This window comes from Sparus aurata, chromosome 12, assembly GCF_900880675.1.
Source record: "Sparus aurata chromosome 12, fSpaAur1.1, whole genome shotgun sequence".
Lineage (NCBI taxonomy): Eukaryota > Metazoa > Chordata > Actinopteri > Spariformes > Sparidae > Sparus > Sparus aurata.
Genome location: NC_044198.1, coordinates 22,807,833 through 22,831,639, shown reverse-complemented (window position 1 = coordinate 22,831,639; position 23,807 = coordinate 22,807,833). Strand labels below are relative to the sequence as shown.

The 23,807-nt window shown below is 40.9% G+C and overlaps 1 protein-coding gene across 1 annotated transcript in view; it reads left to right on the top strand.

Annotated features, from left to right (window-relative positions):
* The window catches only part of LOC115592562 (netrin receptor UNC5D-like), a 201,848-nt gene that overhangs the window by 12,981 nt on the left and 165,060 nt on the right, over window positions 1-23,807 (top strand). The window lies entirely within an intron of this gene.

Genomic DNA, 23,807 nt, shown 5'->3' with positions numbered 1-23,807 from the left:
CTTTACACACAAAAATCATATATATAATATAATATATTTATATAAAAAAAGCACATGTCTTTATAACTAAGACATGTAATTAAAAAGTACAAACATTATATTGTACACATATGGAAAACATAATTTGCCATGCGCATTCCTTATAAACAATATATGTAATGTTTACTTGATTCATTTTTAATTCTTATAATTATGTTGTATGAGAAAAATGCAAAAGTGGCCACTTTCATGAGTAAATCATAGTATGAGACATATAAGTCTTATAAGACATACAATACATATAAAACATAAACATTTACTATTAGAGGCTACGGGAAAGTCTCATAAGTTTTTTCTATTTCTTTTCCATATGGGAAGTTTTGAAATTAGCTTCAACTTATGCATGGCATAAATATTAGATTAAGCGCATGTATCTTCAGGGCAACTTTGCATGTCGGGATCAGGGTTGTTGCCATTCTTTTTCAACATTGGAGTATAACCTTTCGAAAAACTGGCTGTGCATTGTATTTACATGACCAGCTTATCCTCGGCGGGCACGTTTTCATGTAAAACGTCGCGCGACACATGAAAGAAGTGGCCTCTGCTTGGCATTGAAGAAAAAAACAGCAATGTTGTGAGCGCATGAAAGGAAAATGACAGAGTGTGCTGAATAGGTTTATGTTGTTATACATCTGGCAGGTTCTAAAGCGGGGCCCTGCTCCTGCGATGGCTCTCTGCCAGGCTGTAAAATAAATATTTATGCCACGCAATAATATGGATGTCAACAGTCAAATACTTTATGCAGAAAATGAAATGAGATGGAATGGAAAAGGCGGACTCCTCAAGAAACGGACTAAATAATAACATAAAACATGCAGGCGAGATGAAGTTATGGAGCGCGGTATGAATTAACAACCCAGCTCTCCAGCCACATACGTGTTCAGACCTCTACAGATGGTGATTTAATTCTCACTTAGTTGCCGAGTTGGAATTCAGCAATCCAAATGTGTTCCTTATGTCTTGCAGAGATAGGAACCCTATCAGCCATCTGCATGCATACATTCGATTTAAAGTTTAGCACATCGAGAAAAGAAGTGACGACAACAAACTCGCACCAAAGGAGAAACCTCGGAGGTGTCTACAGGTGGATCCAGGAAGGAGATGCATGGGGGCTGATGAAACGCTGGAATGTTGAGCAGAGGGTTGTCGGTGTTTGTGGCGTGATGAGTGGAGCCGCAGCGTTGGCAGTGAAAGAGCGAGCATGTGCACCACAGCTTGGATATGTTATATGTAGGTGCGGTTAGTCACCTGAGTCATCTCTGTGAAGACCTGTGACTTTTTTTCTGCACGAGTTCCTCATCACTGGAAATTAATTTCTCCCTAGATTCATGTCCTCAACCGAAGTCAAAACTATCCAACATTTTACATGCAGGGCTCAAGATGAACTGTTAACCCTGGTTGCACAATAATCCATTTTGATTTAACTCTCTAACAAATTATCCGAATGGGAAATGAATTTGTTAAACCGGCAACTGTCTACACAGCCAGTTGGTGTTTATTGAAACATATTTTTGGGACATTTTTTGCAATCCGACCTACTGAATATCATCCACACCGGTTCGACTAAGAAGTTGATTAGCCAGACTTGAAAGCTCAGCCCCCGGCTAACTGGAATAGGGATAAAATATTTATTTTTGCAGCTCTTCTAGACTTTCCAAATGTTATCAGACTGAATTATGATAGTGAAACGAGTTAGCTCAAAAAAGTGTGAAAAACATTTTACAGCCGCTCCTTATGGGAAAACATGATTTCATTATACGATTTGGACAAAAACTGGTTTCAAGCACGGTTTGGATTTTCAGGATTGAGTTCTTTTCGAAATAAAGGCACATCTTAAAGACGATGATGCAGATTGATGGTTTCGCTTTGCATCAATAATATCGGCTCGATTACTGTTGAGCAGATGTATCGTTCCAGATCGGTGGATTGCACCTCTAGTAGGAAAGGACTGAGGGACAGACACGTTGCTGACTTTGGTCTTTTCGTGGGGTTTGTAGACATTAGCAAAAATATAAGATAACACCACCTTATCCTTTCAAAGTGGACGCTTGTAGGACTTAAACTAATTGGATAGACTGCCTGATTTGAAGCATCCGATGAGGTCTTTATGCTCTTTATAAGGTTACTGGGGTACAATCAATAAAAGCTGTGAGAGTACGCTGTGACACTGACATGACAACACTGTTAAGCCATGTAACTCGGTCAGCCTCGAGCAAGCCAGGATGGAGAAGTGCCAGCCTACCGTCGGCCATGACAGATGCCTGATTGACCTTAGATAATCGTGGATAGTTAGGATGTCCACTCTGACCTTCCTGCAGCCAGAATGTCACGCAGGAGGCCGATGGGAAAAAAAAAAAAACATGATCGCCTTAAGATATAGTCTTACGATAGAGGATTTATTTAAACGTAGGAACATAAATTTGCAAGAGCTCACAGTGGCCGGGGCTTTGAGCTGTAGCACATAAATTGTACCTCCTGCTGCTATGAAACGCGTCCTCGCTGTAGCAGCGGCGTAAAGTGAAAAAAAAAAAAAGAAGAAAAAACTCAAGATAGAGACAGAGAGAGGGAGAGAGGTAGAAAGGGCAGTGTAGTCTTCTCTGCCATGTTTTATTTATCCCAAAAAAATGACTGCCAGACTCTTTCTCAAGCTCCGGCTTTGATTTAACTGACATTTCACATGAGATGAATTCGCGAGCACAGCTGGGCTGGTATCCACAGTTGTTTCTGTTCTGTAGGAGATCGCACGGTGGTCATATTGCCCAGTTTCACTATTGCATTATTCAAAGGGAACCCATTTCTCTACCAAACGCACCAAACCCCCCCCCCCCCCCCCCCCCCCCCCCCCACCACCACCACCTCTCTTCTCTCCCATCGTATCTTCTCTACATTCAGAGGGAACAAAGCTCACCAGCAGCCAAACAAGGGGAGGAAAAAATATTGTGGACAGTGAAAGCAATAAGCTACAAAATGATGTATGGGGAAATGATGGCGACTGTTATGCACAGGAATAAACACACACACGCTCATTACAGTGATAAAGTGTGATGAGAGACTGGGCTGGATGGACCTACAGTAGAAATCAAACTGCTATTGTTTTTAAGTCTATGGGATATCGAGAGTTTGGAATCTGGTCAATAGATAAGCTTTTGTACACGATACTCCCGGGAGAGGTGGGATTGATTGGAACCGAATCCTCTTGTTTGCTCCAATAAAAAACAATGCTTTCATTAGAAGTCTGCAGTTGATGGAGCTTCATATGTTGTTTTTTCCCTCAATTCCATTGTGGTTGTAGGTATATATAGATAAATGACGGTCCCTTTCTTTACTTTCCAATCAAGCTTGGCCTTTGTTATTGTTATTGTAAAATTCTCGCCATGCAATTAGAGGCAGTTATTCCTGGAATTATATTGTTCCGAGTCAGCGTTTGTCAGGAGGTTCGATCCTGATACGAGTCCTTTAATGCTGGTGAGTGCTGCCGAGCCCTATCATTACACTAATGTATACCCAAAAGATACAGCCGCCCTACACACTGATGAGGTAAGATACAACAAAAAAAGAATTAAAGTAGATACATATTTACGCCAAAGATGCTCATTATAAAGATAATTACGAGGGATGTGCGCGATTGGTCGACTAGAAGAAATACGAGTTGATTAAATGTATGTCATTAATGTATACAAGTCTTCCTCTTCAAATGTTGCTTTCTAAAAAAATAGTTTCTGTTCCTGATGACCACAATGGCAGTAAACTGTTTGGCGTAAGATGTATTTATGTATTTGTTATGTAATTTGCGTTCGCCCAATGAAAACGCTGATGCTGAACATGTTTTCAGGTTGTTGTCATGTTTGGTAGGATAACGTTCGTCATGCATGAACATTAGTGCCACATTCCAGGGGCATTAAAAGCGGAAAGAATCGTCATTAGGAGTTTGAAATAGCTCTCGTTATGTATTAGGACTGACCCTAATGACCCAAATATGCCTCCAACCTTCGCATGTTACCATGGTAATTGACGTCAAAAAAATTTAAATGCTTCTGGGTTTTTTTTTTCCTTTTTTTTTTTATAGAAAAGGTTTCAATTTAAATATACAGAAAATAAGTCCAAAAGAACATCCCTATTATTTATACCCATAACAGTAAATGATATGCAGTGGTGATTAAATATCTATTTGGCACATTAAGATACCAGCTGTAGTCTTTAAATTTGTCGGATTGCAATTAACGATTATTTTTCATCGTCCATTATTCAGTCTGTTATTTTCCTGATTAAAAAAATCAGTTGTACGATTCAGAAAATGGTGAACAGAATGGATTAGTGCTTCCCGAAAGTCCAAGAGGACGTTCTCAAATGTTTTGTTTTTCCCCCAAACCCAAAGATATTCAGTTCACCGTCACAGAGGAGAAAAGAAACCCAAAAAATATCCACATTAAAGAAGCCGGAATCAAAGAATTTTGACTTTTTCTTCTTCTGCAAACCAAATAATAGATGGAAATCAATTTTATAGTTGCAGTTCTGAAAGTTTCGCTCATTTGAATTGTTCAAATACTGAAGGTCCCGCAGAGCCAGAGGTTCTTAAAGGAGAGCGGCTGTGCAGCAGCAGCAGACTGTAGCGGGCAGCAGAGTTACAATTATAAAAGGATTGACGTGCGATCTCGTTTGTTAAAGCTCGCACCAATCAATTTATACAATCCCAGCTCGGCATCAATACCAATTCTTTTGTTATTGCGCTCTGGATATCGTAGCGTGGAGGCATAGAGTTAAATGCTACACAGTGATTATACTTTCATCATTCAGCATCGTTTATGCGTGTTGCGTGCATACCGAGTGGTTTGCATGCAGGCGTTGCGATGTCGGCCTGCCGGGAGAGTGACGGGGTGTCAGGTGTTGCCATTTCTCTCGCCTCCCGCAGGTTTCGCCTCTCAACCTTGAGGCTCTCTGTTCAATGAGAGCTAGCATTGCTGTCATGTGTTTTTCTAATAACACTGAAAGGTAAGCCTTGGAGATAACTGCCCATCCACAATGCACCATTCAATGCCTCACTGGCTTACTCAAGGGCATCGTCACAAAGGCAGGATTCACACCACACACTATTCACGTCAATGCCAAACACTCCCACCACCCCCACCTCCACACCTTACCTTCCACTTTTGTTTCCTCTAAAGCGCTTTTATTTTATAAATACCCCGTCCCGCCATCCGTTCCCGTTGTCCACTCCTCCATTGCGATTCCCTTCAATGTAATTTAGCTTCAGAGGGATTGTTGCGGTGACAAATGTTTTGGTTCTGGTATCATTTCTCAACTCACCTGACTAAAGGCGGAAAGAGGGCTGAGCTCGGAGAGGCAGAACGAGGGAGCGGGGGACGTTAGAAGGAAAAAGTGGAGGGAGAGAGAGAGAGAAAGACGGATAGGAGGATTACACTGCAGAATACTTAAGTATCTCATGTTATCAGTAACTGCCACAGCAGTTTGTCAGTAACAGCGAGCACCTGTCACTGCTCTCCCTGATGAATTAATTTCAAGAGTAATCAAAAGCAAATACATATTTAATGACTTTCAGATTAAAGCAGGAGTTCAGTGTTTGTTTATAAGCGCCCCGCGTTGCGGTGTTTTGACATGCAGATGCGACCGTGTTCATGCATAAGTTTTGGTGTTGTCGTGTGTTATGAAATATGATGAAAGTTAATCAAAAAACAAACACATTTAGAAATCGGCGTTGACGTTACTTTTCCTTTTTCTTTTTTTTTTTGATATTCTCTCACCAGGGAGACTTCAACACAGATCGCACTAGATGACAATATTGATGTGAAACGTATCGGAAACACATCAAAAAATGACGAATGTTAAGAAATCCACGGTGGGGAACATGAACATGTGATTGATTTCCTTGTTAGTGTGCTTCGGATCCAATACTGCCCTCATGCCGTATACATCATGAAGCATAAGCTGTCTTGGCTGTGTGCACGGCAGCCATCAGGCATGGGAGCTTTGACATTGTCCATCTGTGATGTTGTAGTGTGCAAATACGGGCACAAAAACAAGTTGTGAATTCATGTACATTCCAAATTGTTGTCAGTTGAGATGACCTGTAATCTCATTTAGGGGGGGACTCTAGGCCCCTCATGACTCCCTCCCTCATTGATTCTGATTCAGGGGGCTATGACACACTTATCGATATTATATTATAAATATTTTATTATATACATGATTTTTATCTTTCTGCATGACTACTTTTAAAACATGGGTTCTTTTATATCCACTGTTATCAGCCTATATTCCTATATTTATATGTTGGTATTGGCATGTCTATTTTTTCACTTGATGATGAATGTGTACTGTGTTGCAGAGATGTCCACTGCAGCTAGCATGCTAACCAGCTAGCCGTGCTAACAATGTAAACCGCGACACTTAATGTTTCCCCGAGCGCTAACTACAACTGCTCGCTGCACAGCTAATTGAGCTAACTAGCTTAGCTACAGCTATCACCCTGGTGATCTGCTTTCCCCTATTTGAGTTTAACAGCTGGCCAATTCTTACATTTAACACATTTTTAACATTCGGATTTCTTTTTTTTTTCTACTCCCTAATATCAGTTTCTGACTCTAAAATCCAGCATCGGTGTGTCAGGCTCTATTTGATCAATAATTAAACAGATGGCTTCACTACCATTACCTTGGCTCATGCCAAGCCATCCTCATTAAAGATCAAGAAGCAGACTAGACTATCAACATGACACACGTTTGTTACGTTTCACCATTTAATTGCTCCAGTCGTAGGGAATACAGCCCAATCGAGAGAACTGGTACAGCCGATGATGATGTCCAGAACTGGGTTTTAAAGTTCAGATTATTAGCTTTTCTGCATTGAGACATTACCTTTCAAGAGAGAACCTTGTGCTAGAATCATTTGTCCCCCTCACCCATCCATTTTAATGTTGTAGTTCTTCTTTCCCGTACTGTCTTTGTCCTGTTTCTGTCTGAATGCTGTACTGTTGAAAGGCTGGTTAATGGCCGGGAAGCTGTTTTGGCTGGTCTGTGCACATTCCTTATATCGAAAACCCCATTTTGTTTAAACTGAAGTTTGCCATCCCTCTTCCCTTAGCGAAAAAATTCAGATAACACCACAAGCTCCGGAGAAGAACTGTGCCCGGCTATATTTCATGCAGCCCTGTCAGTTCTCAATGGCCATTTGGTGCTTTTGTGAGTGTTAGAGACACGGGATGTGGTTTAAGTGTCCCTCTTGACGTATGAAGCCTACATAATACCTATCTGTGGTCATGTGTGACTGTAGGTTGTAAAAACAACACAGCTCTGTCATTCATGAAATAAAAAAGAAAGTGGGAGTCCATTTGTCTTTGAGGATGACTTCTGAGTCTGTCAGAAGAAACGCCCGGTCCTGCAGACAAAAGGGGGAAAGATTCGGAGGCACTGTTAAGCTAGAACGCATTAAAGTCAAAGTTGAGCTCAAGTGATAGCAAAAAATGATGACTTCCGTGCTTTGTACTACAGTGAACTCAGCACAAACAGACTATATTAAAGACTAATGCGTTTCCCTTTAATCCAGATTTCATGAGCCTATAAAAAGAGACATTCTAAAAAGACACAATTACCTGCTAATAATTGGTAATTTTTTTTTATCAAGCTTCCACACTCCTTCCTCAAAGTCATCAGCAGTCATCAAAAGATTTTTTTTATTAAAAAACGGTTTTAGAATTTTAATTGCTTTATTGATTCTGTAAAGCTGTTATCTTACTTCCTTGTTAGAGTTTCTTGGTGCCTATCGTAAAAGTAAAAAACATGTTATTGATGTCTATTTCAATGTATTTTTGAGTTAAAGGTGCGCTATGCAACATTTCGCAGGCCTAAAAACAAACAGAGACACTGACAGAGATGAGGGATTGCACTGCAGAGCCAAAAACATAAGAATGCATGGTAATGATTCATCTCTTAATTAAAAAGAAAACATTTTAATGGACTGTCAGAACATATTTATAATTATTTTGTCTACTGAACATGCACATCCCAAACTGCCAACACCATGACAAGACTACATGATTCCGCCGTGCTGCAGGTATTGAATCAAGAGTCTTGCTTTGGCAGGAACGTTTCATTGGTTTTGGGCAGAACAGCATGTTTCTCGCTGAGCACAAAGGAGTAAACTCCCTGGGACAAGAGGCACACCTGTGTTTGGTGGAGCTGTTTTGAAACCACGCTGTGATTCCCTACACCTACCCGCTCTATTTTCCTTCGCTGTCTCCTCCTTTTTGTTTCTGTCTGGCAGTGAAAAGCAGGACTTGTTTGAAAAAAGGGGGTTCAGAGTTCACTCAACAGTCTGTGCAGCTCATCTCGCAGCTTGACTGCCGTGTCGTCCCCCCTCGCAGCCAAGATTGGCCAACACTGGTCGGCTGTCCTTTCCCTCGCTTCCCTCGTGGCCTGCTCGGTGGTAAAATGTCGCTCTTCGGTCAGATCTGCAGAGTTTCTCCTCTCTTTCTAATGCGCCAACCGACTCCAGCCGGTCCTCAAACCTTACCAAGACCATGTTTTGTGTTATTGAGTTCACGCTTTTACTACTTGAAGTATCTTCAGCTTTTATTATTTTCACAGCAGGGATTCTGGCTACATATGTTGTTGTTGATTGTTGCAGAACAAAATCTGAATTTTGTATTTTTTTTCATTAGCACCCATTCTAGCGTAAGCCATTACTTATTGCTTTTGTCCAGATTCGTATTAGCGTTTGTGTCCGCGTAAACTCCCGTAGTCTTTTGATTGATGGTCGGTCACATTCGCTCGATATGAATTCAAATGAGAAAACAAAATTCTGCTTGTGCTGCTGATTTACATTTAAATGAGAATGAATTAAGCATTTTTAAAGCGGAATGTGAAGATGAAAAAAATGTGGATATAACAAATATCCCATTCTGTTTACATTCTTCCAGGGCGGTGTTGAATTCCTCACCTCTTGCGTATTGACAATGGTTAATGACTTGAACATTTGAATTTAAATGCTTATCCATACGTGAGGTTGTGTGTTTTCTCCAGCTCTCTGAGCGCCGCTGCAAGGTTATGCATGTGTAACTTTGATGAGGTTCCCCTTCAGCCAAGGACTCCCCTTTGTCATTAAGATAGATAACATCTATTCTGTGCATCGATGTGGCTACATTCATTTAAAGACTACTTTTGTTTCACCTCACAGACAGCAGAATCAATAAATAGCTTTGCCTATTTAAGCTTCATTTCATCTTGGCTGCTTTAGATCAACTCGAGCTCAAGACCAAACAGCATTTATAAAGCGGAGGCTTCTATATACACATATCGTAGAGTAAAAGACTGTTGTTGTTATGATGTCTTTTTATTAATACATACAATTTCTCTGAAAAAGACCAAAACCAACAATGAATTTATACTAACAAGTATTTCTGCGAAGCCACAGTGTGAACTCTGTATGGCTCCAAGCTAAAGAGCGCCGCTATCTTCCAAAAACTATTAAAAACACATTAAACAGCCGTACTGTCGCACCGGGTGATGTGCTCCTTTATTGCAATCAACACTGGGCGGTGTTATTTATTCCGGTACAACTCCACAAGATAGCTCGGTGTTGGGGGAGATGTCATGCTGGTGTACCCGCTTCTATATTTAAACTGCATTGCCAGTTCAATGTTTCCCACTTGTTTTATGGTTGATGTGAGGTGAGTGCACTATATTAAGTTAAATGTTTTGGGATGGACCCCTGAAACTGACCACTAAAGGGCTCCGGTCAGAGAACAAGAGTCCTCAGTTGGATTTAAGCTCTTTACCTAGATGACTCAGATACTGCAAATAGTACAAACGGTTCATGGTGCATGATTCTGTAGCTTCTGAAAGAAAGCACAAAAGAACAAATGCATGCACATCTGTACAATAATACAAGGCGAGCTAGGCTAGCAAGTTAGCCTAATACTTAAAGCCCCTTTACTTCCTTTTATTTGGAGTCTGTGCTCAATAGTCGGCATCACAACCAGACTCCGTTTCAGCTTAATCAACATCACTGGCATGGAGAGAGAGAGAGCGTGGATACTAGCAGGGACTTTAAAACAAGGTCTTCTTGGGTGTTGAAGAGCTGCAGACTTTATTCATGATCAAACTGTAGCCTGCACTGTTCAATTACTGCCACAAGACAACTTTACTGCTAAACCTTCCCTCTGCTCTGATAGTTAACACCCAGCCGCTGTGAGCCCAGCCGCTGTCCCATTCACCACAAACTCTACACACTCACACACACACACACACTAGGCCACCCTTTCAACGCCATACACTTGAACCAGTGGCTTGTACTTTACTATGGATGAGGTATATCTCTCATGCTGCTATAGTCATGCGTCATTGTTCCATGTTAGTTAAAGTATTTAGCAAACAGTGTGGCTAATGTACAAAAAGGCCAAACTACGCTCGAGTGAGGCTAAAACAAGGCTAATTTCTCCACATGTCAATTAGCTTACTAATACAAGTCTTTACTGACATCACAGCAGCAAAAAGTAAAGTTAACATTGATTCAACAGTGCAGCATCATAAAGTACACTAACCTCACAGCAGAAATATTAGAAGTTACATCCACTACTTAACTGGTGATGACAGCAGAAAAACTATAGCAGAGAGGATGAACGGAAAAAAAGGAAGCGGGGGGAAAAAAATCCTGTAATTTCAGAATAAAGGTTGGTGGACATAAATATCTCTGCATGTGAGGAATTGACAACACAACACAATAAAAGTGTTTTGTTGGGAATGGCGATAATAGTCTGCTGCTGGACGTCAATGTCAATCAAAACAAAACACATACCGTCTGTAGCGTGATATTTTGGGAGTTGTTGTCCTCATTGTTAAACAACCAACATTGCCTATTCACACTACTTTTAATTACTTTCGGCGACCATAAAACACACTGTTACCTTGAAAAGAAAAAAATAACAGATTTCTCTGGATTTGTACATTATTGGGATAATGTAAGTCAACAAAGGAAACATGAAAGAAAGATGTGAAAAAGAAATGTGCGTACAAGAAAGTTTGTTATTTTGGCCATTTAAATGTATATCTTTAAGCAAGACTGGCGAAAGGGTTGAATATATCTTAATCAAAACTTTGAGAGTTAACAAAAGCAATAAAAAACACATATCAGCTGAATAAAAGACGCTGAACCGAGTGATTCAGCTGCTTGAATAAAGTGCCCTTCTGTACAAAAAACCTTTATCCTGAATGATATAGTTTGCCATAAATCTCTTTCGAAGCAGCGTGGCCTTGTTGTCAAAAGTCAGGGCAGAACCTGGGTGTCACGGGCGGCGCGTTAGAGAGATGCGTACAGTATTTCTGCCGGATGACGCTTGCAATTGTCACCCTGTCGTGCTCTCCAACCGGAGCGTACATGTGTACCGACAAGATCCCCATTCAAAGCGTTGAATTGGAGAAGCATCTGAAATTGAAATGTCAGGTTGAAATGAACATGCCTCGAATTAGAATGTGGAAAGAGAAAAAAAAAAAAAAAGACAAGCTATTGTGCGGCAGCATCTCGTGTTGACATTTTTCTTTGCATTGTGTTTACTGACTGTATCCAATACCGCGGTACCAGAGACCCGGGCTGGAGTGAAAAGCACTGCGTCTCCCCGCAGAAAATGTTGAAGCTTTTCTTCTGTGGAGTATCATAATGAGACTGCAGTAACTGTCTCATTCTCCCGCACCCAATCAGTTATCTCGAAGATCTGCTAATGTCTAGGTATCCTTCTCCTTACCCTGTGTGTGTGTGTGTGTGTGTGTGTGTGTGTGTGTGTGTGTGTGTGTGTGTGTGTGTTGTATAGCGTGTGTGTGTGTGTGTGTGTGTTGTATAGCTGTAATCCAAAACAAGGCCTGATAAAATGAGAGGATAAAACCCAATTACCCAGTAGGCAGTCCTGAGTCATCTCCCATTTGTTCCAGCCATTTTCTCCTCTGTCTACTCCTCTTTATCTCGACTTGTATGGTTTACTCAAAGACCACCTCTGCTTGTAATCTGTGGGTGAAAAGAAATAACGATTAAAAGAAAAAAAAAAAAAAAAAGAAAAAATGTGAAGAAGAACTGAAGTGATAGAGTGAGCTAATCGATGCCGAGCGGCCGGCGCGCGGGGGGATTCTCTTTTCTCTCCAGTATAATCTTCCAATGTGATTGTGAAGTTTGTGTGTGCCCGGTTTCTGAGGGGACCAATTAAGGAACGGCAGGGCAGGAGCCTGAACTGCTGGCTCTCCTAATAGCCTCCAGGCTGGAGTGGCCCTGATCCATAGTCAGTCGATAACGCTGGCCTCTCTGCTCTCGGCCAATGAGTGCCGACAATCAGACCCGACATTGCGAAAGAAAAATAAGTGTTAGGATGGAAAAATCCTCCTGTATTTAAAACTTTATTCATATGTGTTCAACAGTGAAAACATTTTGGACGCTAAACTGATGTCATGGTTAATATACCACAATTTACCCCGAAACACAGCAGAGTGTGAGACAGACCGAGAGCAGCAGGCTCGTGACCTTTTGCGAAAAAATTGAGAGAAATTGCCGTCTGTTTTTTTTAGCTTTAAGTACACCGTCTCCGAGCGCGTGGGCGTGTGTGTTCATTTCTCTTTGTCAGATTCGGTCTCTCTTATGTCCTCGTTGTCGGTGGATCGCGGTGTTTGTTGTGGCCCCTCACACACTGGAGAGAGTGTGCCGCTGACATTCAGCTCCCTCTGCGCTGACCTACAAGCTGTATGATAACCTACAGGAACAGTGGGTTTGTTTTTCAAGGCTAATGGAGAAGACTCCCAAGACAGAACAGAAACCGATGATGTCATGACCCATCTCGGAGGGATTCTGTTCACTCAGAGCACTTTTTCCCTCGATGGGCTGCAGTCCATAATGTAATGCGACTGCTTAAATTTAATCAATAGCCACAGATATCATGTACCAAGTTCTTTAAACACACTAGGCTTTGCATTAATGGTGTATGTACAGTATGTTCCTGTTGGGATGCAGAGTTAGGGTATTAATGTATGTAATAGGTAATGTAATATTCTGCTGGATCGCTGCTGAGGAAGGAATGCTGATGTTGCTTCTTCATTCCAATTTCAAGATTTCTGTAGCTGCTCGCCTGCGACTCAGGATGAGGACTGATGCATGAGAAGGGTTTAGGGAACAGAAGGAGAAGAGTACAGCCGTTGACATTTGTGGTGTCATGATTCTCTAAATCCACGATTTGATTTGACTTAGACTCATATCTGGAACATATCTGGAAGATCAACAGATTGTTGGTTTTATGCCTGACATCTTCAGATTCTTCTTTAAAAAGATAGAGGTATTTTCCAACCAAAGCTTGATGTTATCCTGGTGGCTTTTTGCAGAGTTGAGTTTGGAAAGTTCAATTAATATTCACCAAAAATAAAGATTCTGGAGTTTAGCCACAACAACAACCAATCATCTTCCCAAGCGTCTTAATTAAGGATCTCTGCCAACGTGATCAGTTAAGTTTATGAGTGAACCCTTGTTTTAAGTCAAGTCAAAAGCTCTTTGAAACAACATTGTTGGAGTAACCTTCATAACAGTCAGTTGCTTTTCTTCTTGATGACAGGCTACTGGTAAGCTAGCTGTGATGTCTTTTAAGTGTCTGGATGTGCAGTGGTCAGCACACAGTACTGCCTCTGTTTTATTTTGATTTAGAATCGAAATCGTGATATCCCTTTTGACACCAAAAGACGTGCATTTTAAAATCTTTGTCAAACAGGACTGCAACCAACACTTCCGATGATTACTGTGATTACTTTGATCAATGATTCATCTGGCGAATATTGTCACATCAGTCATTTAGTCTATTAAAAGTTTTTTTAAAAGTTGTGGAAAAATGTTCATCATAGTTTCTTCTAATTGCTTCTTCTTTGTTCAAACAGTCTTAAACCCCCAAAACTCCTAATTTGCTGTCTTAAATGAAGAAAAGCAGCGAAAGTGTTTTACAGTTTTTCTTGAAAAATTACTGAAGCAAATAGTCTTTTATCAAAATAGTTCTTTGACTCGACTAACCAATTAGTTGACTAATTATTGCAGCATTGAAGATCGAGCTGGTTTTGTCCCCGTGTCTGTCGAGCCTAAATATAAAAACACAGTCCAACACTTTTGTTCAGAGAAACATACAACAAATTTGAACACTATTTAGCAGACTGTCATGATCGTTGGTTGACTGAAAGGATTTTACAGAATCAATAAAAGTCTGAATCATTCTTTTCCTGTTTCGATTTTTCACTTCCAGCCGTTTTCCCACAAATGTTTGCACACAACGCTGTGATCATTCAGTTTTTTCCAGCAGCACCATTCATGTAACATCAATTCCAGCGATGTCATTCGCTGCTTGTGCGTAGAATACAATATAAAATAACATGATGAACACTTGGAGGCTCTGGTGTTGTTGTTTTGAAGCACTGCTTTGAAATCTTCGCCGGGTTTCATTTTTATTTCCACCCATCTCTTTTTCACCGTGATGAATATGGGCACTTTTTTTGCAAGTCCATTGTTCTTCGTACTGTGTCATTTCTTTATAGCAGCCCATTAGCTCCTTCAGGCAGTATTGACTGTATTACTGTGCTATTTTGCTAACTGGCAGGAGACGCTGTCTACCTCACTGTGACATACTGAGAATATGACAACCAGCTCCACCAACAAGATGGGAATGACAGAAAATGCACATTTGTATAAGGCTCTGCGTGGACCCTTGTTTTCTGCCTTATATTACATTAGATTAATTATTGAAGCAAGATATATTGCTACGCTAAATGCTTTGCTCTTTGTGTGTCTGTACCTGCATTGATTCAATGCTAAATGTTGATTGCAACAATATTATTAAGATACACTCAGTGCTTCTGTGTGTGTTCTGTGCTCTTCAGAGACCAAGAAAAATCCCATGTGGTCTATTTGTGTTTGTAGCTGATTTATTTTGTCTGTATTATCATCTCTTTAGATTGTCTCACATGTAAAAATAGCTTTGGATCCCTGCTCGCCGAGTTCCTTTTTGCATCTGTGGCGCAACGTTCACCACCATCGAGCAAATGTGAGACGCAGCAAATATTAGTGTTTATCGGGCATGTGTGCACCTGTACATTGGTAATATTATGAGTCAGCGTGTTTTTGTGGTGTACATACTGAACAAAGTGCACACATGCAATCTTGAAGAGACCACCAGGCTATTTATTTATTTTTCCTGCTATTTCTTCATACTCCCGTTTATATCTTTTCTCCAGTTGCTGAGTTTCTGTCTTTCTCTCCGCCATCCAGTCGTTTACTTCCCCACCACGTGACATCATATTGTTCACCTACTTTGCTTAAAGCTGCATCTTAATTGTGCACTCCAGCTGATTGAAGTGGTAATTGACTGACACGGTGTACTTTTAACAAAGTTCAAAACCAATTATTAAAGCAGAGGGTTGAGGACATGCTGCCTCCACAGATGCTGTTTCTCACACTTAAGCCACAAACTGAATTGTGCATTCCAAAAAACAACCTATAAGGATGTTCCACTAATGTATCTGATGAGCATTTTCTGATCTACGAGCCCATCCAGTTTGGTTCGCGTCTAGACAAATTAACATTGTATTCCTTATGCTTTTGCTACTGAGAGAGCGCAGTCATTATTCACACAAATGAGGTCACCAGTCAGGCTGACATAAACATAGTTTGTATTATTGGAAACATTTTGCTGTCATTATTCAAGTGAGGAGAGTCTCCATGGATCATTTCTCAGGTTACTCTTATTCCAAGACACACAAAACCGCCGCCAAAGACTTATTCGACCTACAGTGGATCCTTCTGTTGAGGTAAGATTAGAGCATTGGATATTTGGATATGCTTTTATTTGCCTGCCAAATCACAGAAACTCGAACTTGCACTGTTTCAGCCGTGATATTCAAACAATTGATGGCATCTCTTATGGAAGGATTCCTGATTTACAGATTTGATTTGAAATTAAGGTACATTTTGGAAGTTGGAGAGAAAAGTTAAAATTTAGGGGTTAGAGTTTGGGACAGAAACCTCCCAGTATAAGTTATTAGTACGCTATAAATCATGATTTTATATACATGAATTTTACTGCTATCTCTAATAGATCATAGTAGGATCTTAGTCTATTTATCTATCTATTTGGGTACTCAAATGCTTTTTAAATTAGTTTGTTAAAGAATGGCCTATAACCGTTTCTGTACATGCATATAAGACAAACTGTCATTCAAATATAATCAGAAATTTAGCCTAAATTAGCCTTAAATTAAATATTTCAGTCTCTTGAAACACGGACTGTTAGGAAAGCATTTGTATTTCGTTCTCACAAATGTTATAGGGCTTTTAATCTGAAATGGATATAGGAAGTGTTATATAAGTGGTATTTTTGCTTATAAGATGGATTGCATAACCTGCATCAACCTGTTACTAATGAGAGCTTCTCTTGCAGATGCTAGGTCAGAGTAGTAAGCTGTAGGGGTAATTGGATACCCGGGGGCTAGTGCTAACTAGCTCCGGGAGTCTAGCTACTTCTTTTCACCAATATTTCAGTTCAGTAAGTCCGCAAGAAAACGCACTCTTTCCTAAAATGTCACGTCAAAACGGAGCACAAGTTTGATTGGAGTGATAGGCGACTGTCTTCTCAACTGGCGAGTTGATGCAAAGCAGCTGTGACGGCAGGAGGCTCATCACAGGGCGAGAACGAGGTGATTCACAGAGGCGCGAGACTCTCTGAAGGTCTTTACCGGGCAGCTGTGGAATGAAAGAGGCTGAAAGGACAATACAACGAGACAAACACAATAATAAAACCTACTTCATGTTTCCGTGAAGAGGTTTACAGATCCAGGGCCCTCGTATTGTGCATGCTGGCTTACTTCCCGTGCTTTACTGGCACAGCTGAATAAAACAGAGCCACCGTTTATGTTATCAGTTACACCTGTGCTTTTTCCTGCATAACAGGACAATATGCTGGAGGAAGCGGTTATGTCTAAGCCGTGTTTTGAAAAATGTAACAGTTTTCAGAGGAACAGGGTTGAAGCTGCCGTTCGTCCGTGTTTATGAGTTTCATTGGAAATATATTAGAAACGTGTTAGTTACAATCCTGACCAAATGTTAAAATGCAGTTAGGATAGAAACTAATGCTATTTTCAGGCGGAATTGTATGAAAAGCACTTTGTGTCTCAGTGACAGAATGTGATTGGCTGCATGAAAATGTGAATCCTCTGAATGAAGATAGCTTTGTCGTGATACGTCTGACATCATCGTCTTCACACCTCGTGTCGTTTGTCCTCGGCAGCTTACAAAGAATCACTTATTAATTACACGTTGCACAATGGCGCTGTAGCCGTGTGGCTTGTTCATGTAACACAAGAGATAACAAAAAAAGATATGGAACTTTTCATTTGTATAAATTATGCAGTCGGAAATCGTGGGATACAAAAAGGACACAAAGACGTAACACAGTTTCAAAAGATTTATTCCCTCTCTGCTCAAAAATTGTATTTTGCTTATTGTTACTTCTGTTGAATGTTTGACCTTCGCTGTGTGGAGTTTGATGGAAAAAAGGCTGTTTTTAACTTTCATCTGCTGAAGGTGAGAAAGTAGAAAAGTTTCTCTCAGCTCGCACCTGAAATCAAGATGTAAAGTGTCCACATACAAGCCGATTGGGGTTCAGTGTGCAGCTTGCTTCAGTTTGATATGGAAATTTGGAGCCTCCAGTGCACAAACAATGAGAGTGGACTTTTCTAGTACTAGACTTTTTTTTTTTTATCAAGCTTCAACAATAAAAAAAATATTCACTCATCTTCTTGAAGTCTACATTTTTCAGTGTGCGAGAAGGAGCAAATGTAATTTTGAGATTTTGTGTAACAACTCATTGACCTTTTTGTAAAAAAACCAAACATATTAGACTCAAATTTCTCATACAAGTACAGTCTTGAGATTTATAAAATTAATCAGAGTGTTTATTTAGAAGCTTTGGCTTATTTCAAAGCTGGTTATGTAATGATGAGCTCCTGGAAAACATTTAATGCAATATTTGATCTTATCTCTATGGAAGCCCATTTCCACCCATTCATTAAAAAATACACTTAGCCTTTATTAGACAATATATATTCTGTCATTTTAAGTCATCAGATAGGAGTCATAATCATGAGTTAAGAAGCCAACATTATGATAAAAAGTCACAATTGATAGGCTTTTTTTTAACATTTATGTCATAATTATGGCTTTTTTGCTGATAATTAAGATTTTTTTGTCCTTCATATTTTGACTTTCTACCTCATGTCGTGTCTTGTCATCTCGTCTCTAATTGGCGGAGATGAACTTCCATATATCCTCCTTCCATATAATGTAACGAAATTTATGATCAAATATTTATTGCTGCCTTTTTTCAGACACAACTGCCAAAACTTGCATTACCTAATCTGTTATCCCAGGACAATAAAATGGTAAATACAACTTTTCTGCTCAGTTTTATTCAACACAGACCAAAAAAAAATCACTCTACAAATCAGAGACAACTTGCCTGAAAAATCCTCGTTCTCTCTGCAGCCTTTTGCGGTCGTTAAAGACAGGCGGCAACTGTGGATGTGAAACTGCAAACTAGTGCTGCACAATTAATGTAAATATATTTTCCGAAACTCAATATGACCAAGTGCAATACCCAAAAATCGCAGGAGCTGCACATTTTTTCATGATAAAGGTTAAGCTGTGTCACAACATACCATTATAAGTGAATAATCGTGGTGCTACAGAGACGCCCCCGGCCTACAAATCACATTCTCCAGGTGTAAGGGAACATGTTTGTTTGCTACAGACTTCTTCAGGGAAAATTAAACGCAAAAGAAAAAAAAGAAAAAAGTCACGACTCATATGGCAAACGCTGTATCTGTTAAAATAATCTCAGTACGATTTTTTTTTTTAGCCCTACTGCAAAAACCTGTTGTCATCCTCAAACCTGGCTGAGTGGGAGAGCTGCTGGCAGGTCAGAAAGAAAAGCTCATTTCTCAGTCATCCTCTCGCGCTTTGAACCGGAGCTGTTGGATCAATCTGTTTCTGAACCAACTGGATCTTTCCCTTATTTCACCCCATCAATTGAGCACAGTGCTTTGCTTTTTATGCATTAAGCATTCCTTTTCATCATTGGACACACCTCCTTCGGCGTTGTGTGTGTGTGTGCTGTGGATGTTTTTATTTAGAACCGAAGGAGCTTCTCTGTTACCAGAACAAACAGAAATGCCTTCGTCAGACTCTCGTTTTGTAGTTTTCCACCTCCTTTCAGTGGACCGAGAGCGGGTCATCGCATAACTCTCGATTCATTCATAATTCACTGCGACTGCACCACAATGCTGTTTTGCTCTCTCTTCTTACATCCATGTCTGTGATATCAGAGCCCCTTCTTCCTTTACTTTCAAATGGATGGCATCTCTATAAAGCATGAACCCATCTGGTTCCATTGGTCCTCAGAGCTTCTCAGCTGGAGGATATAGATCTTATTTATTTACGTAGTTGACCTGCTTCTCATTGCCCAGTCAAGAGAATTGCCTATGTTCTCTTCTGCCTTATGGTACCAGTGTTTTTCCCAGTTTCGCAGCCATGTTATCCATGCTATCATTAGGACTGTTGTGAAGAAGGAACGTGGTTGTTTACCTTTATCTTTTTGTAATATATCGGATATGTTGTGATTTCGTACGGCTGCTACCTCGGCCAGGCCTCTCTTGCGGAAGAGGCTTCCATCTCAATGGGACTTCCTGGTGAAGTAAAGGTGAACACTATGTACACTATACGGGCCGAATGTTGTGTGCCATAACGACAAGCAGCAAACGAGAGGGCCTCACGTTGACACGAGAAGAGTTTAGAGACGACTCAGTGAGACAGTGACATCTTGTTACAGTCAGTCTTGCAGACAGGCGGCTCCAAAAAGACAACAGGCAAACAAGGATTCTGTCAGGATGGCATAGCAGCAATAGTTAATAGGGACCTAATAGGGAGATGAGGAACAGGTGTGCAAGCAGGTGGCTGAATCTGATGACTGTCAGGGTGGGAAAACAGAACAGTGGGCAGGTGAGGAATAACAGCGTCCTGAGGGAGCGGGAGACGGGTCGGGCATCAACATGACACCTCTGACCAGGGCGCACTAATGTGCACGGCCCTGTCTCAGGATGTACCGCAGGTTATTCAAAGCAGACCTGTCATCGGGTGAAGGGGGACATTAACCTCACTAACCGCTCCTGACTTGGTGCTTTTTGTACCTCATCTTACACTTGACATTTCCGTCGCGGGGTTCTATTATGTGCATTTGCAACTATATTAAAAAACATATTGGATATGGAGCCGGACCGCCAGGAAATTCACCTCATCTGTAAAATAAACATAATTCTGTTGTACGACCGCGGCCGTAGCAGCAGCACACAGGAGAATTTTTATGATAAATAGCTTTTCCGTAAATACAAAAACAGAGGCACAGATTGCTCTGCTGGTTCTCTAATGTACCTGTACAGCCAAGGCTGCTTAGTTGATAAATGCGTTTTGATTAAATTTCATCCTAGAATTAACTCTATATTGCTGTTGTAGTTTAATTCAGGAACTGCATTTTCATTTATGTGTTTTGAGCAGAGTAAACAATGTCCGGAGGAAATCGCACAAATAACTTTGAGATATTTTCTGAGACGATTGCGAGAGTGTGCCGCAGTGTTTACCTTCCTCTTTGTGCTTATTCTGCCCGATGTAATCCTGTTATATCAGAAATAATTTTCCCAGACTATCCAGAGTATCTGAATTTCAAATTTTACAGAAATACATGCCTAAAAGCTTTGATCCCCCCGCTCTGTTTCCTCCTCCCTCCCTCTCCACCGCAGGTAGCGGAGCATTAACCTTTTTGCCAGTGCTTCTGAAATGAGGGCTGGGGCAGTGGGAGTCTGGTACCCTTACAGTACACCCCCCTCCCAATCTCTGCTGTCTTCACATCTTTCCACTGTGAACCTTCTCATTCAGACTAAAATGAGGGCTCAGTAAAAGGTGGCTGGCTTTGATCAAGAGGGCTCTCCACCCCAGTAACAATTGATGGCAAACACACGAGTGAAAAGTGCTTTATGAGCACCGGAGAGAAAATGAAACCTGAAACCGCAGCGGTAAAGAATCTGGGATTTCAGGTGAAGAGCTGCTGTTTGTGTTCTCGGGCCTTCAACTTCGAGAGCTTAAAACATTTAGAGCACATTGTGTAATCCGTTTCAAAGCCGGTGAATTGCTCCGAAAAAAATAAATGCTTATATTCTTGTCGGAGAGTCATCTCACTTTGCATTTCAGACGGTTTAATTAAGTAAAGGAAATTAAGTTCTGTCAGACTGAATAGAAGCTATGGGCGTCTAGCGGCAATAGCTTTTAATTTGGCGAGTGTCATGGCTTTATGATTGGATGTGCCAGACTTCTTCTTCTACTTTTTAAACTATTGTACCTGTGGACACACTGATTTAACATTTCCTCTTCTTAATCCAACAGCTAGACTCATTATTATACCGACCAGTTACTGTTAAACATAATTTCTCACTGTAAATAAAGACTTTCCATCATTACATTTAGGTAAATTTTGTATTTTCAACATGCGCCCTCTAGCCATCTCACAAATTCTGATGGGAGCAAAGGTCCAGTGACTTTACTGTACAGTGACTTAGTCTGCATTGAAGGAGCTGGTCGAGTGAAAGGATTGATCAGCGAAATATTAGTCTTGCTCGATTTCCACAGCACTGTTCCAGCATTGGTGAAATGTTTGGCCACACCGCTTTTCTTTCAGGTAAAGATAAAAGAAAAAACAAGTTTCTTTAGAACAATCACAGTTACCTTGGCGAACAATGCTCCCCTAACCTTAGCGAACAAGTAGTTCAATCCAAACCACATCGTGTCCCTGAGCCTAACAGTTGTTGTCCTGCTGTTGTCCATTGTCCTGTGTCAGATCTGAAAACCCCACTATATGTTGTTCCAGAGGGCATGAACAAGCACCCGATTTGATAATTCCATCTGGAGGTCTTCTGATCTCGGGTGTTACGGTACATAGAAGTCATGTTTCATTACATACCTCTGTTTTGGGTGACCGTTAATATATAACAGGAGCAGAAAGCAACAAAGAAATCCCAAAATGCGAAAGGCAGGGTTTCCTTTTTCGTGTATTTTAACAGATAGTCGTACAAGTTACAGTTTGTTTGTCCATCTAGTTCCACCTGAGAAGATCAGTACAGCCTGTAGTGCATTAAGCACAAATCAGTGAACGTACACTTTCAAATGGGTCATACTCTATGCAGAGCTGATGAAAAATGAATGTAAATGCCGATCGTTTTGCCGAAAGTTTTTGGCTCTGCCTGCTTTTTTCAAATCTAGAGGCTGCTTAAAAACAGCAGGAAGCAGCGGTTGGATTGTTTCGTTGCCTCGCTCTGGTGATGCCATTCAATTTGTGTTAGCATGGTCGATGTGTTTCCACTCACATCGTCCTCGCCTTATCCAACACTCGCTCTCCAAAATGTTTCCAAACAGCTGATTTTGGAAGAAACAATTGGGTCCTATAGGTCCAACGTCTCACTATAGAGAATCTCCATAGCATAAGCTTCTTCTTCTTGTGTTATTGCGTCTTCTTCTTCTACTGCTTTAGTTGTTTATAGGCGTTTAGGTGCATTACCGCCACCCACTGGATTGGATTGTGGTTCAGAGCAACTAAAACTCCTGAAAAATGCCCTCGTCGTAGCGTGACAGTCAGACATATTCATCCTATATCTGCGTGCGCTGGGCCCCACGTGTGGGCTCTAAAAGGTTGAATATGAAGACATGTCCCGTTATACCCCTGAGCAGTGCATATCCTGACACACCAGACACACCGCAACTTTCATCTTGACAGATACGTGTAACCCGCATGGTCTGTACTTTAATTAGTTGGGTTTTATTAGACTCAGCTTGCCTTTTTTGTATTTTAGGTAATCTCCCTCCATGCCGTTTAACAACCTTCAGAGAAAATTGTTTCATCAGCCCGTTCCTCGTACACGCAGGGAGAGAGATAGTAAGAACAAAACAGAGGGTTCTTCTCGCTGAGAGTGAGTCGGAGCTGCGTAAATGTCTTGTGCCTGCACTGCAGTACGGTCGGCTGGGCTGCAGCCGGTGAGGAATCTGGTACCTAACCGCCTTATTTAATGAATTTCCAGGCCGAATGTTTCTCCATGATTCGCCTGGACGAAGCCGATGCCTGCCGCAAAACATTGAGCGTTGTGCTAAAAGTGAAAGTAATGACGGCGGCGGCGTGACTGTCTCTGTAGTTTCATATCAGTGTATTTTACTGGCCACAGGAGACCATATGCTATTTAATGAAAAGTAGCATGGTTCAGATTTAGGATGAGTGTCCCATTGCTGGGTAATTGCCTCTGAAGCCCTGATGAACCACCACAGAATTAAACGCGGCCATAAAACCTCGTTTGGAGTAGAACTGAAGGAAAGTGGGATCATAACTGTGTCAGCGGCGGATGACAGCGCACTCATATTTTATCTGAGATAAAAAGAGAATGATGAAATTATGAATCTGGCCCATCAGCCATCTGCTCTCTCTTATTTCATTGCGGGGCCTATGTTTCTCTGTGACACACATTAGAAAGCTGATGAGTAGTGAGTGTGAGAGCTCGGGCTAACCTTTGGGGAAAGGCTAAGAATAAACACTTCAATAAACCGTTTTTGATGGCTGGTAGCTGTTGCTACCTGGACATTCAGACAGTGCAGCAGCGTGGAAAGGTCACTTG